The sequence below is a fragment of the Phodopus roborovskii genome, unplaced genomic scaffold (genome assembly GCF_943737965.1).
Source record: "Phodopus roborovskii unplaced genomic scaffold, PHOROB, whole genome shotgun sequence".
Lineage (NCBI taxonomy): Eukaryota > Metazoa > Chordata > Mammalia > Rodentia > Cricetidae > Phodopus > Phodopus roborovskii.
In genome coordinates this window covers 14,679,930-14,699,213 of record NW_026126558.1, presented here as the reverse complement: position 1 = coordinate 14,699,213, position 19,284 = coordinate 14,679,930, and positions in this window count along the sequence as shown.

Below are 19,284 nucleotides of genomic sequence, written 5' to 3'. Positions count from 1 at the left end.
GGTGGTGGATGGTGGAGGGAGGTGGTGATTCCATTTTTAAACAAGTAATGCTATAACTAACTGTTCTGATTCTGGACCTGGGTGTTGCCTTCCCATTGTATCTCTGTTCCTCTTCCTTGAACTTCTCAAGTGCTCTTGCTTTCCCTGGTTATAAGATCTTCTTCAGTCAAGATTCTAGAACTAAATTCTTTGGCTGTTGTCTCCTCCATGCATCTAGAAGGCTACCAACATAGCATCTTGCTTCTTTTCTAAGTATATACATTTGTGATTACACATTCCAGGCCGCATCACTATATGTAGACTTTTAATCCCATCTGCAAAATTCCTCTTAAAGTATGTCCTGTGGGTTCTAGTAGTTAGGACATAGCTGTTAGAGTAGAGAACCCTGCATAGCTTAGATCTCCAGTCTGGCATTTAGTTGGTCTTTATTAATGGTTGCTTTAAATTTTATGTATTAGATGGGTGTCATAATTAATATATTCCCATCTGGAGATAACTTCATGGAAAAAGAAAGTAAATAACTTCACTGTAATCTATCATAATCCAATATTAATGAACATACTCCTCAGGTTAATTTCCAATGGACAGAAGTAATTAACCTGGAAGGCCCCACAAAGGAGGAGAGCTGAATTATAAAAAAATCATGATTAGAAATCCAGCAAGTGACCTCATCATGAAGAGGTGGTCCAAGAAGTGGGAACAGCATTTCAAAGCAGCATCAAAGAGCACAGGACTTGTATAAAACCCACTTAGGGAGCAGAGGGTACTGAAGGGGTGGGTAGAACATAGGTGAGAAGCCAGGGAAATCAAACTCACCGAGTCCCACTAGATGCTGCAGGTTCATTCTGCAGATAATGAGCAACAATTAAGGGATTAGAGTTGGGGACAGATAAAACCAGAGCCATACAGAAGAAAGGTCATTCTGGTGGCAGCAAGGGGGCTGTTCTTCAAAAGCTCAACCCAACTGACTTATCTTGCAGCTTGGTGTAGGTTTGCATAGGTATAGGTCCAGTATCTCTCACATGCACCATCCTTGAACTGCTGGAAAGAAGAGGGCAAAAATGTTCTGTTTCAGGCAAATGGCACTGTAATCTGAGCTGGAGGCACAGCTATGCAGAGGTAACCAGAATGCTGGGTGCTATTTCAATGCTTTTTAAGTGGAGATGTGTATCAGAATGAAAGGGCAAGAGAGCACCTACTTACCCAGCATGCCCAGAAGGCACCTTGACTCCTTCAAGACAAATTAGCTCTGTTCTCTGCTCAGTATTTCCAAAACTAGAAACTATGCTGGTGGTAGTCATCTGCCTTTGTGATGGACATCTCTGGGTGGTTCAGACGGTTAGCAAGGCTCATCTGTCTTCGTGATAAACATTTAACTCTAGGTGGTTTGGAGGGTTATCAGGACTCAGAAGCATTAGCCTGTTCAATCCTTTGGTTAATGTAGACAGACAGCCTTGGAGTCTCCTGCCTTGCCAAGAGATGGAAATGACAGTAAAGAAGACAAGAATGATGACAGTGACAGAGCTGTCACTAACTATGCATCCAGCATTCCCTTTACCTAAATTGCTTTTAATCTTTACTCTAGCATTAGTATTAAATTTTTTTTCCATCTCTGTGACAAACAAATGAAAAACACCTTGAACAAACATCTACACAACAGAAGGATTTGCTTTGGTCCAAATTTCAGAAGGTCCAGCCCTTCCTAGGAGGGAAGGCATGGCGGATAGGTTCATTCACGGCCTGTCAGTGCCAATTGGCAAAAGGCACCTGCTCCTTTGTTCCTCTTTTATCCTAGGCCCCAAGTATATGCCTAAGGGTGGAATTGCTGGGTCACACTGACAGCTGGGGAACCTGCATAAGACCAAACCAGGTCCCCTGAATGTGGATGTCAGTTGGGGGCTTGGGCAGTCTATGGGGCCTCTGACAGTGGAAACAGTATTTATCCATTGTGCATGTATAGGCTTTTGGAGCCTATTCTCTATGGAGAGGTATCCACTCAGCTTAGATACAGAGGGAGGGCCTCAGCCCTGCTTCAATGATGTAATAGACTTTGGTGATTCCCCCATGGGAGTCCCCACCCTCTCTGAGGAGTGGCTGGGGAGTAGAATGGGGAGATGGAGGGGGAAATGGGAGGACAGGAGGGAGAGGAAACTGGGATTGGTATGTAAAATAAGATTGTTTTTAATTTAAATAAAAAATATTTATACATGTAAATAGGTGCAACCTGCATTATGATATATAATGAGTCTTTTTTTAATTATTCCACTTTTTATTAATTAATTTTATGGTGCTAGAGGTCAAACCCAGGGCCTCGTATATGCTAGATAAACAAGCTTCACTGAGCCAAATGTCCAGCTCATACATTTTATGCTGTGCATTTCCAGAGGACTTTGACTGACAGGGAACATCCACTTAGGATATGAGTGGCACCACCCCATGAACAGGACTACATCCCCAACCCCCACAAATACATTTATACTTAAACGAAAATATATTTCACTACAAAAGAAAACCAATGTCACTTGCTACCAAAAGAAGACAAAATGAGAAATGAAATGGTACCATAAAACCCTAACAGTTATTGCTGCTCACTAGTATGAGTTCCATTAATCAAAAACTAGACAGAATTCTCAGCTAGAGAAGTCAAGTAGAGTTCAATGACAATTCCAATAAAAAAGCTGAGAATAAGGCTAAAGGACCCTAACAAGGAGCTGGCAATAGTGGGTGCAATTATCTACAAGTCTAGTCTTGGCAGATTTAGCAAATGAAAATACCAGATGTCTAGTTACCAGAAAAATAATTTTACATATAATTATGTTCCATGTAGAACCTAGTTATACTAAAATGACTAATATTTTATTTGAAATTCGGGAGGAATGGGACAACACTTTAGAAACAAACCAAGATAAAATGGAGCTAGGGCTCTGACTTCTTCCTCACACCTTGGCTTCCTTTAAAACACTGACAGAGGGTTATGATTTTTTGAAGGTGTTTTGTTTTAATTGTTAGCCAAGTCAGTAATAAAATACAAAAGACTCTTTAATCATCAATCTAATTAATTCACTTTACTGCTCTTCTTGACCTTTTCATCTCTTTTCTATGTATTTGAAATAAATCCCACCTCCTCACCAAGAGGTAAAAGTGAATTGTGTGAATGATAAAACATGCTGTCTTAGCATTAACTGTCAACTTGGCACCGCATAAAATCTCCTGAAAAAGAGTCTCAATTGAGTTCTTTATCATGTTGGTCCATGGGCACATCTGTAGAGGATTGTCTTACCTGTTGACACAAAAGGGCACAGCCTCCTATGGACTGTACTTTTACTAGGCAGGTGGTCCTGGGTTGTATAAGAAAGCTAATTAGCTACGAGCAAGCCAGCAAGCAATGTTCCTCCATGATTTCTGCTCGACTTCCTGCTCTGACTTCCCTCAGTGATGGACTATGACCCAGAACTATAAGTCAAATAAACCTTTTCCTCCCCCAAGTTGCTTGGTTTGGGTATTTTCATCACATCAGAGAAAAGAAAACTAGAACTCATGCCAAACAAATATTCGTGATGGCTTTGTCTGCTTGTTCAAAGACATTGCTACATATTACAGACTCATCGGCACATTATACTTTGAATTCCCTGGACTTCCTTAATTTGAATAGAAGGATCAAAACATACCAAAGGTAGGTATTTTAACTATCTCATTATTCCAAAGAAGTGCTTCCCTTTACAAAAGATAGAGGAGGTATTTGGGAGCCAGGTATATATTCCAGTTTTGTCATGGGCCTGCTTTGTGGTCTCAGGCAAGGGAGTCAGTATCTCTGGATCTTACACTCATCAAGTTAGAATGAAATCTTCCTGACAGGAGTTCTATAGAACCAAATACAATTGCATACAAGGTGAGAAGAATGTCTCATTTCTCTGCACAACATCTAACTATCTAAACTAACCTAACAGCCATCCACATACTGGAGACAACAAAAAAATACAATCCACCCACCACACCATCCACAGAGGCCATCCATATCTGTGAATTCAACTAACACAAAACAATAAAAGCCCTTTTAAAAGAATGATATCCACACCCAATGCATATAGATTGTTGTTGCTGTTCCCTAAAGAGTATGGTATACTGTATTAGGTACTAGATGTCATCTAGAGATGATTGGGAAGATGTGCACAGGTTATATACAAACACTATATCATTTTATATGAAGATCTTGACCATCTGGGATTTTCAGTAGCCCAGGGAAATTTTAGAATCAAGTCTACACAGATACTGAGGGATAAGACTGGACAAAACCAAGAAAAAATAATGGGTGTCTGTGTGGAGTAGAGAGATGGCTCAGCAATTAGGAGCTTGCTGCTCTTGTACAAGACCTGAATTCAGGACCCAGCACCCATGTCAGATGGCTTACAACCTTTTGCAACTCTAGCTCCAGGTCACACATCACTCTCTTCTGGCCTTAATAGGCACCTGCACTCAGTGTTTAACACACACACACACAGACACACCCCACACATTTTACAAAATCAATGAAAACCTATACCATCATAATGGCATTAAATTCAATAGTGGGCACATTAAATTCAAAAGTCTCAGACACCCCCAAAGTTCACATTCACCACCTGGAATCCTCCTGGTTTTTGATAAACCCTGGAAAGTAGGAGTTCTCCTGATATTTAAATACATGGTTCAAGCACAAGGGATTTGCCAAGGCTGAGAATCATGGAGCATGTGGTTTAATCCCTCCCACAGCATTTTCTTCTGAGGTTTATCAGTCCTCAGAACACAAAGAACTGAATAAGGTCTCCAGTCATTAATGAAAGCCATGAGCCTTTCTCAGTTTGGGACATGTTATCAATGCCTAACCCTGAGTTGATTGTGTCTATTCTTCAGCCCTCAGTATTCCAACCTTAGAACCCTCCCTTTTCCTGGAAACATTTTCCACCACAATGGAAAGATCCAGGCCAATGATCATAAATTCACAGTCCACTGGTGTGATTTATTCTGCCTTAATATAATAATTGCATTAGTTGTCAAGAGTTAATGACTAAGTCAGAATAAACTGTGGCACATGCACATTTGCGTTACCAGGCAGCTACAAAAGAAATTTAAAAAAAAATCTCTGTGAGGTGATTATGGAACATTTTCCAGCAGATATTGTTGTATGGAGAAGCAAAGCACAAAAAAGGTAGGCACAGAATGCTACCTCTTATGGTAGAAGAGGAGAATAAAGAAAACACATCTATACACATGCTGATCTTTTCAGAAAGAAACACAATTGAAGCACAGAAAGCAATAAAGTTGGTTATTCACAAAGGGTGAGTGGGAAGAAGAGGGTGGAAGATGCAGAGAATGGAGAACACTTATCTAGTATAACTTTTGTATAGTTTTATCTTCTGGGGGATACATTAATGCTCCACATATTAAAAATAAAATTAACATTGTCACAGACAAGAAGAGTGCTATAATTGTTAGCTTAACATCACTTACTTTCCTTACACAGGGTCAAGGTGAGCTGATTTGACATGTGTTCAACTGCTTTATATTTTGAGTCAAAATGTATCTTGCAACTCATGTTATGCACAGGGATAATGGTTCCCTGTTCTAGTTTTATTTCTGTTGCTGTGATAAAATTATACTGACTAAAAGCAATGTGAAGGAAAAGGGTGTTTGTTTCCATTTGCAGTTCTAGTTTTTCACCCATTATTGTGGGAAGTCAAGGCAGGAGGTCAAATAACTGGTCATAGAACCTCAACACAAAGTCCAGAGCAGAGAGAAATGCAAGCATGCATGCTCACCTGCTTGATTTTACTCAAATCATTGATTTCTCTATTCCTACACAGTTCAGGATCTCCTGCCTAGGGAATGAAGTTGCCCACAGTGGGCTGGATCTCCCTACATCAATTTGCATAATTAATACAACCCTTCAGAGACATGCCCACAGGTCAACCCAATGTAGACATTCCTTATTGAGAATCCCCTCCCAGGTGATTCTTGGATGTGTTGAACTGACAAAGCTAACCATTGCATTCAATTTAGTTTAACAGCAATTCTATGGTAAAGAACCTACCATCTAAATCTCTTAGATAATAACTTATCACTACCTATTATAAAGTGATTAATAATAATACTTTCCCCTTTGAAAATTCTCTCTAGTGCCCCCCTCTTTAGCTCTTTGGTCTGTCTATCCAGAGGAAAAGGGAGAGTCACTTTCCATTCATTCATTTCACCTAGGTGGGGCAACCCACTAGAATAGAGACATAGGTTCACCTTGGATCTTGACCTCTACCTTGCCTAGGTTAAGCCTCTTCCCCCTACCATGCTAACCAAGAGAGTTTGTATTTTTATCCACCTTGTATTCGATTACTAAGACACTATTATTATACTATATTATAATAGCTTTATTCAAGGAAGAGGGGCAGAAATAATCTCAGCCCATGTGTCAATGGTCATTGGTACTTCAAATCAGGCAAACTAAACTCTTACACCTCTGCCCTGTAAAAGGAGTTGTTGGTTTTTGAAAACCAGTTAAGGACAAAAAAAGTCTAGCCAATGAAAAACAGGGGTAGGAGAGTCCTTTTGAAGCTCCCTTTGGGACCTAGGTGTCAGCTGGTATGGTGAGAATTATATGACCATTGAAAGCTACTGAGCTGGGTTGAACTCAAGTTCTCCACTGTCTAGAAGCACACAAATTTTCATCTGCTTAGCCTCTCACAAGCAGGAGTTGTATCAATATAAAGCATTATATACTACATAGGACATGACATTGTCAGTTGTGAAATAGTGCATATAAAAATGTTGCACAGATTGTAATTATTTGGTTATTTACTAAAAATCATTTGGAGGCCAGCAAGATGGCCCAGTGGGTAAAGGCCCTTTTGCCAAGCCTGATGACTTGAGTTCAATTCCTGCAAGCTGCTGTCTGACTTCCAGACACACACCATGTCATGTGTATACCCACACACATATATACACCACACACATATATACAAATAAATATAAGTTTAAAATACCACCTGCTTCTTTTATCAACATAGCTAAAGAACTATGCAGGGATTTTTCCCTTAAAAGATGATCATTTGAAAATGATTATGTTTAAATTGTAGAAAATTAAAAAATACAAAAAATCATAAATAAAATAAACCAGGATTGAAAAAAAAGCTGCAAATAAGTATCATGGATATCTTGATTTTTTTTCCCTCAAATTGTTTAAATGTTCAGTACATCTGCATGCATGGCCTGTTGTAAAGATCTTATTAATTGTGTGTGTGTGTGTGTGTGTGTGTGTGTGTGTGTGTGTGTGTGTGTGTTTAATCTTCTTCCACTGATAATGTTTTCAAAGGTCCCGTGGTTTTAAAATGTACAGACACACACAAAACCAAAGCTCTTATTCCTAGTCTGTGGTTCGGCGAATTTTAATTAATACTGCAACGAAGCTACCTAGAGCTGAAATGTGTGTGCACACCTTAAATTACCTCCTCAGAATAAATAGCTTTCTTGTTACTGTGACAAAAGTTCTGTCTTTTTCAGGCTTTTGTTTCATTTGCTCAAATTCCCTTTCCAAAATGTTTCTATCGCTTGACACTTCCAAAAATAGGTTACTATTTTATGGGTTCCTAATCCACATGGATAACAACACCAAATACCACTCCCCCTTTAAGCCTAATAGCAAAATAAGAAAAGTCAACCTTAAATTTTCATGTATTTGAGCCCACTCCCTTCTGATTTGTCATGCTCAGGACAGTCTTAAGTGACTGTCTTCTTTTGATGTTTGTTCTGGGCCTTTTGTAGGAATTCAGATTGTGATGTTTAATCCTGATTATCAGCTTGATACACTTAGGAAGAGGAAGCCTCAGCTGAAGACATGCCTCCATCAGGTTGGTCTGTGGCCATATTTGTGAGGCATTTCTTGATTGCTAATTTATTTAGGAGGGTCCAGCTCACTGCTGGTAGTGCCATCCCTTCCCACTGGCTTAGGCTGTATAAAAGATATAACAAAGCCAAAGGGAACAAGCCAGTAAGCAGCATTCCTTCATAATTTCTACTCCAAACTCCCATCTTGGCTTCCAACAATGATGGTCTATAAGCTATAAAGCTAAACAAAACCTTTAGTCTCCTAAGTGGCTTCATCATGGTGCTTATCATAGCAGCAAAAACAAAACTGGGCCAGAATGGACACACTTGAGCTATGTGTGACTGAAAAAGACTCACAGTTCTGAGCATATGCCTACTATGAAATCCCTCCTTAAGGCTCCAAGGCCCAAAAATGCAAATGGAAAATAATCTCACACAGATTTTACAGTCCATCTGTTTCTAATAGCTTTCTTGTGGGAACAGGTCTTCTATGATTAGAGAAAGGTTGGTCAAATAAATTTATCTGGGTCCCTGTGATTTTCTATAAAAAAATAATAAAATATCCATGCCCCTCTCTTCCTTTTTTGACGTTAAAAAATTTTGTTTATTTTTTGAGAATTTTATACATGAGTACTGAATTCATATCATTTTGCTCCCTTCCCCCTCTATCTCCTCCTGTGCCCCCCTAACTCTCCCTCACAAATTCATGACCTCAGTTTCTGTGATTTATATTACATATAAATGATAGATACATAGGTACATAGACAGATAGATGAGAGATACATACATAGATAGATAGATAGATAGATATTAAGAAGGCAACCTGCTGAATCCATTTCATGTTGCTCAATTATGTATGTGTTTAGGGATGATCACTTGAGATTGAGTAACCTATCAAAGAGAATGAAAACTAAATCTCCCTTTCCTAGCAGCCATTAATTGCTTGGAGCTCTTCATTGAGTGGAGGGACCTGTGAGGCATCCCCTAATCATATTACTGTTTGCTGGTGTCAATGTACTGGTCTTGCTTAGGCATCTACATTGTTGATTTCATTGAAGCAGCATCTTTGTCATACATAGAAGTTACTATCTGGCAGCAGATGCCCTGAACCTCTGGTTCTAACAATCTTTGTATCTCTTTTTCCATGATGTGCCTTGAGCCTTAAGTATTGTATTATAGCTGTATCAGTTGGAGTTAGGCACCTCTGTGGCTTTCTGCAATAGTCTTTGCTACAAAAAGAAGCTTCCTTGCTGAGTGTGAGAGTTTCACTTATCTCTGAATATAGGGATGGGTATTTAGAACACAGTTGGAAACTATACTGGTTTAGGAATATGATAGAAGTGGGTTCTCCTCTAGGGTCCATTACCTCACCAGCCACAGGTTAAACAGGCCTCAATCCCCTCTTACAAGAAGCTTTTCTCTGTGAACCAAAGTCAATGAAAAAAGTTCCCCTAACAATCTTAACTAATGTGTGTCAGCTTTATTTACAGAGCAAGGACTGTGGGCAGCCAATATTTCCTCTGTTAGACCTTGGTGTTCATATAACTACTATTATCAGTCTGGTTTGTACTGTAACAACAACAAAAATCATTGGCTACTTTATCAATTAATTTAGTCCACAGACCCCTAGCTCAAAATTCCAGTATTGAGGATCCCCTTAACTGTATCACCACACAATAGAAGTGGAAAGGGAAATACTAAAGACACAGGTTGGTAAGCAACCTTGCTTTATAACATCCATCTCTTGTAACAACTAGCTCACAAGAGACCAGGATTGATTCTTGGTGAGGCTGTGCCTCACCATCTGGTCCTGTCCAGAATCATTGTCTCTTAAGAAGATTCGGGACCTCAACATTAACACACTGGGGCCCATGAGCCCAGCACATTAAACTTTAGGGGAACACACTCAAACTATGTGTGAATCACAGTAAACACGCGGTCCTTTTAGTTTAATGCCCCCACCCCCACCCCCTGTGACATTTCTTCACATTTTTCTGCAGGGTTCTAGTGATCCCTGGGGTTCTGTGAGCTTCCCAGCATCATTTGTTTCAATAGAGTGAATTTATTTTTTAAGGCAGGATCTTGTTTAGTAGCCCAGGTTGGTCTCAAATTTCAGATGCTTCTATCTCCACCACAAAAGCACTAAGATTACAGACATGTGCTACCCTGCTTAACTCTTCCTTTTTTTTTTTCCCTTTCTTTGTGTAAGTCTACACCCAAACTACATCCACAATTGCATTGACAAGGACACCAGCATCCTTGTCAATACAATTTCTTTAATACACTTTGAAGAAAAGACAGCATCTTCAACAAATGCTGCAGCCCAAACAAGATATTTAGTGTAGAAGAAGGAAACTAGGTCCCTATCTCCCCTTGCATTTTAAACTTTATTTTTACATGTGTATGTCTGCTTGTGGGCATGCCATCACACAGGTGCGAAGGTCAGAGGACAACCTAAGGGTGTTGCTTCTCTCCTTGTTGGTCCCAGGGGTTGAACTGAAGTTATCAGGCCTAGCTTTTACCTGCTGAGCCATCTCACTGGTCACCACCTTTTTCAATAGCTCTTTTTCCTTAATGTGTTAAGCCAACCAGTTTTAATTAAAAACCTCGTTTGATTAAAAGTTAAGATATTCTACTATACTCACAGCTCAGAACCTACCCCACTTGTCATCAGAGAGGCTGCTTCCAGAAGCTGGGAGCAGATGCAGAGACCCACACCCAAACATTAGGCAGAGCTCTGGGAAAACCACAGAAGAAGAGAGGAAGGATTGTAGGAGCCGGGGATCAAGGACACCAGGAGAACACAGCCCACAGAATCAACTAAGCTGGGCTCACAGGGGTTCATAAAGACTGTAGTGCCAGTCACAGCACCTGTGCCAAGTCCTCTGCATACATGCTGAGCTTGTTTAGCCTGGAGATTTTGTGGGACACCTAACAATGGGAGTAGGGATGTTTCTGACTCCATTGCCTGCTCTTGGGACACCTTTCCTGCTACTAGGATGGCTCATTCAGCCTTGATATGAGGGTTTGTGCCTAGTCTTATTGCACCTTCTTATACCATGTTTGGTTTTTATTCTTGGGAGGTCTGTTCTTTTCTGAAGGGAGGGGGTGCTGGGAAGAGTGTGCTTGAATGAAAGCTTGAGAACCTCATAACTATAAAATAGGTCTTTTGTAGCAGGGGGGGGTATAGTTATCACAAGATCTAGCCACGTGGATTGCAGAATAATTGGCCTCTTGGTAGTCAGCATATTTGCATTGTAAATCTTCATCTTGTTTGACCAAAGTATGTTATGCATCACATCAAGGTATCATTATTTTGACTTGCGTTGTGTTTTACTGCTTTGAAAATGTAATATTCAAGCATGTTTTGCTTCTTAGTACAATCTGTTAAGAGCTATAAGCATAAGAATATTACAGTTGGCTTGCATCTGTACAAGTGCTACAGTGATAATAACAGTTTAAATCAATACACTCCAGCAAGTGCCGTCCCATCCCAGCCTGCATTCCTCCGCACTCACTGCACTCCTGGAGCTGCTGGCTTTGAACACTTGTTACCATCTGCCTGAGGATTCTGGTGATGGGAATCTGCTTGTTCTACAAGGAAGGCAAGACTAGAGTTCTGAAAACCACTCTTCTCTTCAGAAAGCAATGCTGAACCCCTGATAGAGCCATGATTGTTAACCTGTGGGTCATGACCGCCTTGAGTTCCACCCACTCATTCATAGTGGTTGTATATCAGATATTTACATTATGATTCCTAACTGTAACAAGATTACAGTTACGAGGAACTGTATTAAAGAGTCACAGCATTAGGAAGGTTGAGAACCACTGTGAGGGAAATCATAAATATCCCAGTTTCATTAGTGGCCATTTGGGCAGTTCAAAAGCATGATCCACTCTACCTTCTGCAGATCTCTAGCAGAGTCAGGAACCAGCCACCCACTTGTTTGAAAACGTGCCTGTTCCTTGTTTTCTTTCTTTCCAGATCTGACTTCCTTACTCTGCTACCAGTGATTCCTGGGATCCACCCTCTGCCACCTTGGCCTCCAGTGTTAGCCCCAGTGCCTGCTTTAAGGGAAACCTAAACCAAGATGGCTGCCCATCTATCAACATTGCCCTTTACCTCTCCATTCTGCATGTCAATGCACATACATGTGGAACTAGCACAACTTGTCTGTATTTTCTCACACACCTGTCATACTGGTAGACTGACTTCATAACCTGACAAGTGAAAGGCACATGAAGCTGTCCTGAGAGCTATTACTACTCAAAGAGGCAAGGTATAGAATGCTTGATGCATTAACTCTGGATCACAGGGCCCTTAGTAGGTGCACGGGAGCAAATGGATTTTTTTTTTTCAGGGCAATGGCTTGCTTTGTCATCATTCTCAAATCTTCAGATTTGCACTATCACTCCAGAAGAGCTTATCATAGATAGCAATCTGCATGCTGCTGTTAAACACTATAGACAGATAGATCCTGGGACTCAAAAGGAATTTCGGCATCACTAAAGCCACACCTATTCTTGGAATGCTGGTGGGGTCAGTATCCAGAAATCCTGAAAGAACAGCCCTGTTCCTTCTCCAGGAGCTCAGAAAACCCTTCCTCCCAGGAAGGGTATCCCAGCTGGAAAAATATTAATGCACATTGAAGAAATGGATGATGCTACCAAAAGCGTAATGCAGAAGATTGAATGTGTAAGTTTATGTATTGAAATCCTCATACCTGAGGTGGTTGTTTTGGGAGGTGGCTCTTTGGTGAGGTGATGAAGAGACCCTCATGAGTGGGGTTACTATCTGTGATGGTGAGCTTTTAATCGACAACTTGTCACAATCTAGAATGACCTGAAAAGACCCTCAGTTGAGGAATTGACCAGATCAGGATGATCAGTAGGGATGTCTTTGGGGGAATGCCTTTATTATTTGAGGCAGGGAACATCCACCCTGAACATCAGCAGCACAGATTCATCCCACACAGGACTCTAACTGCATAATACGGAAGAGGGCTAGCTGAGAAGAAACAGCGAAAAGCAAACATGTGTCCATTTCATTCATTCTTCTCTTGACTGAGGATGTGATGTAACATGTTGCTTTGAGTTTACACATTGATCTCTTCTCTGTGATGTACTGTTACCTGGAATTATAAGCCAAATAAACCTTGTTATCCCCTAAGGTTAGTTTTCATCAGAATGTTTTATTGGAGCAACATAAACGAAACTAGCTCAATATCCTTGTAAGACATACATACAATAGACCCCTCCAACCTTCTACCACAGAAGGATGAAGCTAGAAGGCCCCTGCTATGAATCAGGAGAGTCCTTCAATGAACATCGAATCTGCTGCCACTTTCATCTTAGACTTCGAGCCTGCAGAACCATGATCTTTCTTATTTATAAAAATAAGCCCACTCAGCTTATGTTGTTCTATAATCCCAAACTAAAGCAACAGCCAGAGTGACTCAGGCTGCCTGGAGCTGAGCATGCTTATCAGTGAGCCATATGTAAGCATCGGAGTCTGCAAACTGCTTCATGTGCTGTCTGCCCATCACTGCTCCTCCTGGTCTATGCATCACCCTTCTTCCATGTACCTCATCTAACAGCCCGCCTCACTTCCCCTGTGAGCACAATTGAATTAAATACTGAAGATAAAATAATGACTTTTCTCTTAAAGGCCAAGGAGATACACAGGCACACACACTGAGGAGACTCAGAGTCCATATCTGAAAGGCTGTCTCTATTCAGAAGGCCTGTGGCATATTAAATGAGAGTATGTCCTTTGATTTCCTCTCTGAAAATATGAACGGTCTCTTAAAAAAATATATACAGGATGATTTAGGAGCCTTGCAACATTAGCTTCAAATTTTTCAAGTGTCTTGAGTGAGATCGAAGTAGAAGGAGCTTCGGAACTCATCCAAAGGACAAACAGTATTCCAGGTTGGGAACACTCATAGCTGTGTTGTCTTATCCATAGCTATCATTTCCCATCATTGGCATTACTGTAGGGAGCTTTTGTGCCAGGTCACTGCCAGTATGAGGACTGATATGACCTCGGGCCCTAGGCAGGAAAGTCCCTGGAGCATCAATTAGTACAAGTATCTTCTTTTACCAACCAGGACAAGGACAATTCCAAAGTCACATAGGCAGGAGGACAAAACCATAGAGCCATACATTCCCAACATCTGAGTACCTGTGGCTTAGAGTAAGCACTTCTAACATCATGGACATGCTAATTGCTAATTATTTTCTCCTGACAAGGGTACTTGGCAGCCTCTATCCTTTAGTTGCCTGTAATGCTAGTTGTGACAAAAAAAAAAAGTGCCCAGACATTGGCAAATGACCCAAGGAACAAATTTATCCCACCTGAGGATGAGTAGACAAAGACCAAAGATTGCAAAGTGAAGCCATGTGGGCTAAATTAGGTTCACAGATATACTGTGTTATATTTATAAGGATTTTACAAATTTGGTATATTTTGCATGAGAAAATCTAGACTAATAGATTCTTGTGAAAGTCTAAAATATCTGGCAATCCTGAGCTCACATCCTTACCTGGCAATCACAGCTGTTAAACTTTGAATACAAAACATCCCCACAGGCTCATGGGTGGAAGGCTTTGTCCCCAGCTGGCAATGCTATTTGGGGAGGCAATGGAAAGTTTAGGAGGTTGGGCTTTGCTAGAGTAAGTAAATGGGATACCAGGAATGTGTCATTGAAGAGCACCTTGTCCTTCCTTGCCTCTGCTTCTGGGTCACCATGATGGTGAGCAGCTCTTTTCCACCAAGATAGTCTGTCTGTCCACAGCCCAGAAACAATGGAGCCAGCAAACAGTAGGCTGGAAACTTTGAAACTGTAAGCCATAACAAATTCTTCCTCTAAAATATTTTCCCTTTGGTATCTGTAAGGCAACAGAAATGTCACAGAACACAATGAATCAAGGTTGTGTTGATAGCTCCACCCCTTCAGAATGCCCTCCACACTCCTGTTTATCACAGTCTCCGCCACTCCCTATTGTATCCCATACAAGAGCCATTTCGTTTGACTCATAAACATCTTGGTTCCAAATTTAGAGTGACATGCTTTCAAAACTCTTTGGCTCTGTTTCCCCTTAAGAAGCCTCTCAGAAATCTGAGGGCAAGGTCATGACCTTTTCCTGTTGCTCTTCCATGGTGTCTGATGCTGGGCAAATACTTATAGGTAATTATGGATTGATTTATCCACAGTAGCCTTCCCAGCATGACACCCTGAGATTGCCACTCTTGTGAACTTCAATGGAAACGGCCTGGAAAGTGAGCATGCTTGCAGGAAGCTGTCTTCCATAGCTCCATTCAGAGGTTCAAGAATCATGTTGTACTAGGTTCTAAATCTACATTAAAGAAAGCTGCCTAACTGCATTTGACCCATATCCCCAGTTAATTTGCCTATGGAATCCCCTTTAACCCTGCATCCATCAGTATCCTAAGAGACAAATGTAACACTCAGTGGACTTCAGAAAAGACTAACATGGAGCCCTAACCTTTCCTAGTTCAACAATGGTTAAAATACTAAGTGACACAGTTAAAGGGAGTTTCAAATAAGGCACACTTTTCTCAAGCACAGCCATCGATTTGGATTGCCTCCTTTAAATTTCCCCACAAATCTGAGGAGACAGCATGATCAATATACACATTTTACAAATTAAACGATAAACACACACACATGCAGAGATGCGGAGAGGAAGACAGAGAGAGAGGGAGAGAGGGAAAAAGGGAGAGAGAGAGAGAGAGAGAGGGAAAAAGGGAGAGAGAGAGAGAGAGAGGGAAAAAGGGAGAGAGAGAGAGAGAGAGAGAGAGAGAGAGAGAGAGAGAGAGAGAGAGAGAGAGAGAGAGAAAGAGAGAGAAAGAATAAGGAACTTTACCAGTGGTTACACAGCTAGGAATAGGTAAATGAAACCAGGACTGGGATGTATAACCTGATCAACTCTAGGACCTAGGAGCTTTCCCTCTGTTTACTTTGGTCCTGTATCTTGGGAGCATCAGGGTATGGGGTTTATATGTTCAATTACCCCCAAAAGAAGGCACCAGGCCCTTTTCATGAAGTAAGGAGAAAGCCTTAATCAACTACTGTGTATGAGAAATGATACACGGGGTTTGTCATGTATCCCATGCAGGTTTTTACATGCCTGCAACTTGCTTATCTGATTCTCATTTCTTAACATCTCAGAGCCTGAAATTCACACAGTTGGGAATTGAAAACACTGGAATGTGAACAGTGTCTGGTATCAAAGTAAGTGATCAGTATCCATATTTTACAAATTAAGAAATGAAACAATACAGCTTAAGAATCTTGTTTTGGGTAGCTGGCTCAGTTGGTAAAGTTCAGAACAACAAAACTCAGGTACCTGCATCTGCACCTCCAGCACTTGGGAGGAAGATAGGCAGATACCTGGAATTTACTGGTCAGCCATTCTATATCCATGTTCAATGATAACATTGTCTAAAAAGAAAAAAAGAAGTGAGTGAGCAAGACATCACACATTGACCTCTGACCTCCACAAGCACACACGCACCTGCACCTGAATGCAACATGGACATACATCCTCACCCCCCCCCACACACACACACAAACAGATTTTTAGAAAGAAAGATTAAACGGTCCAAGGGTACAGTGCAATTGTTAGGAGTGCTTGCAGAGTACTCAGAGGATCCAAGTTTGATTCCCAGAACCCACAGCATGGTTCACAGTCATCTATAACTCTAGTTGTAGGGGCTCAGATGCTATTTTCTGACCTCTGTGGGAATGAAACATGCACGTGGTGCACATACATACAAACACACAGGCTAAACACCCTCACATAAAAAAGAAAACATATAAATCCACTCCTCCAATTGTTTTCTTTAAGAAAGGTTAAGGAACTTGGCCATGTTATATGGTTGCTTTGCTCAGTGCGTATTTAAGAATTTAGAGACTTGATAGCTGGACTGGTGGATGGATAAATGAGTGACAGATGGTTGAATGATACTTCTTGCCCACTTACTTTATGTAAGTTCTGTGAACAGGAGGTACTTGCAAAAAGGCAATGGGTGGGATTCCTGTTCCTGAAGAATGTTTCCCATCTCCTGGAAATTAAGCCATTTAACCTAAGAAAAGAAAAGGTCAAGTGTGCCCTTCTGGCATTCTCAGTTGCATCCAGTTCTCACAGCTTCACACAGTCATGACTCTAAGAAAAAGCCAACAAACTGGACACTGGCCAATAAAATAATAACAGAAACAGCACTCTGAAAAAAAAAAAAAAACCCTGGCTCAGCTCAAACCAGACATGTCAGGGAAATAAGAGAGCCAAGGTAGCTGCAGGGCTAGTTCACTATGGTGTGTAGTATAATAATCTGGAGAGAAAAGAAAGAGAGACAGAGACAGAGACACAGAGAGACAGAAAGAGGGAGGAAAGAAGAAAAGAAAGGGAGCTGAGAGAGGAAAGAAGGGGGAAGGAAGGGAGGGAGGGAGGGAGGGAGGGAGGGAGGAAGGGAGGAAGGGAGGGAAGGAGGGAGGAAGGGAGGGATTCAAGGATGCAGGGAAGAATTCTCCCCAGATCTGGTTTCTATTGGACCCTATCTGAGGAGTCAAGGTTTTATTTGCTTCTGAACCTGGATTTTACATTCCTATTCAGTTGCCATTATTCACAATGATCTATATCAAAGTGCTTTGGGGAAACACATCTCTACACAGCATTTGGAAGAAGCAGACAGCATTATTGTGTGATAATTCATAGAAGAAATCACACAGCCTCACACTAGGGGAAAACCCTCCAAAATATGCAGAATGGGATAAAGAAATCACTCAGAAATCATCTTGTAGCATGAATGAGGTTTCAAAACCATAAACTGCTTCATTTAAATTCCCTCACCTGGCCCTATGTGCTATATTCTCCTCCACACTTGGCCAATCATGTTTACCAAGCAATACAAAAACAGTCGATCAAAATCATCTCTCCATAGACAATAGCTGCTTGTGAATAAAAGGGAAAAAGGAGGTAAAATGGTCCCAACTTTAATCACTCAAAATCTGGCAAAGGCAGACCTAAATACTCTTCTTAGGGCTAGCACATCCAAGTTATGAAAAAAGTATAGTGTTTTCTTATTAATTTCTACCACTAAACAGCAATTAAATAATATGGAGATAAAACCATGAAATAGGACAAAAATGCATCTTTGGTGTTGGAGAGATGGCTTAGCAGTTAAAAGTGGTTGCTGCATTTACAGGAGACCAGGGTTCAGTTCCCAGCCCCCACCTCAGACAGCTCAGAAACCCCTGGAATGCCAGGGAATTTACATTCTCTTCTGGTCTCTGTGGACAGCTACATGCACATGGCCATGTACAAACACACACACACAAATAAAATAAATCTTCTTTTTAAAGAACACATTTTCTTTGGGGGGGGGAACGAATGAATCTGGTGTCAAGGGAAATAGTTATTTAAGTGACATTGTGCTTCACCAAGGGAACTTGAGGATTCTCCAAACAGCCCATCCACCATTCCATTGTGTCATCTGAGGAAGGTCCTACTATTACTCCCAATATCATCTCTCCCCTCATCATTAATAACTGAACTCTGACTTTCTCCTGGGAATCTGTCACTTCACTGACAGAACACTACATCCTCCAATCTCCATTGCAAGAAGATTAAATTAGGCTAGATTCTGGCCCATTGGAGGTAAGTAGTATCCTTAAGAATAAAAATGTGTAGGGGCTGGAGAGATGGTTCAGTGGGCAAGAGTGTTTACTCCTCTTGTATAGAATAGGGGTTCAATTCCCAGAACTCACATAGTAGCTCATAACTGCCTGTTACTGCAGATCTAGGGAATCTGATGCCTTCTGATGATGTCCGTGGGCTCCTGCACAAGTGTCGGTGGTGCACAGACACACTCATGTTCATCAACATGTGCACATAAATAAAAAATAAATCTTCAAAAAGTTAGAAAGGTGGAACAATATATAAAACCATACACATTATCAAATAATGATTAAGATTTCATGTTTCAAAGTGACATGGCTCACACTTCAATGCCCAAGTCTGCCACACTTAGTAGGTGATTTGGGGAAAGCTATTCAGCTTTTTTTTGCAAATCTCTCCTCCTCTGTAAAGTAGGGATACTAGTTCCTAAGGCACAAGATTATCCTGAAGAGCAACTATTGTGATTTATGTATAACAAATTATTCTAACTGGATCGAAGATGATGCAGTGGAATAAACCTGATTAAAGAGTGTATATAACTTTTTACTCTCTGACTTAAGAACAGTTTGCTTCTGGACAGCCTAACCTAAACCAATATATATCAATTGGACTAGACTGTTAGACTTAAATTAACTTCTCTCCCCCTCCCTTCCCTTTCCCTTTCCTCCCTCACTCTCCCTTCTCCCCTCCCTCTTCCCTTCCTTCTTCCCCCTTCCTGTCCTCCCTCCC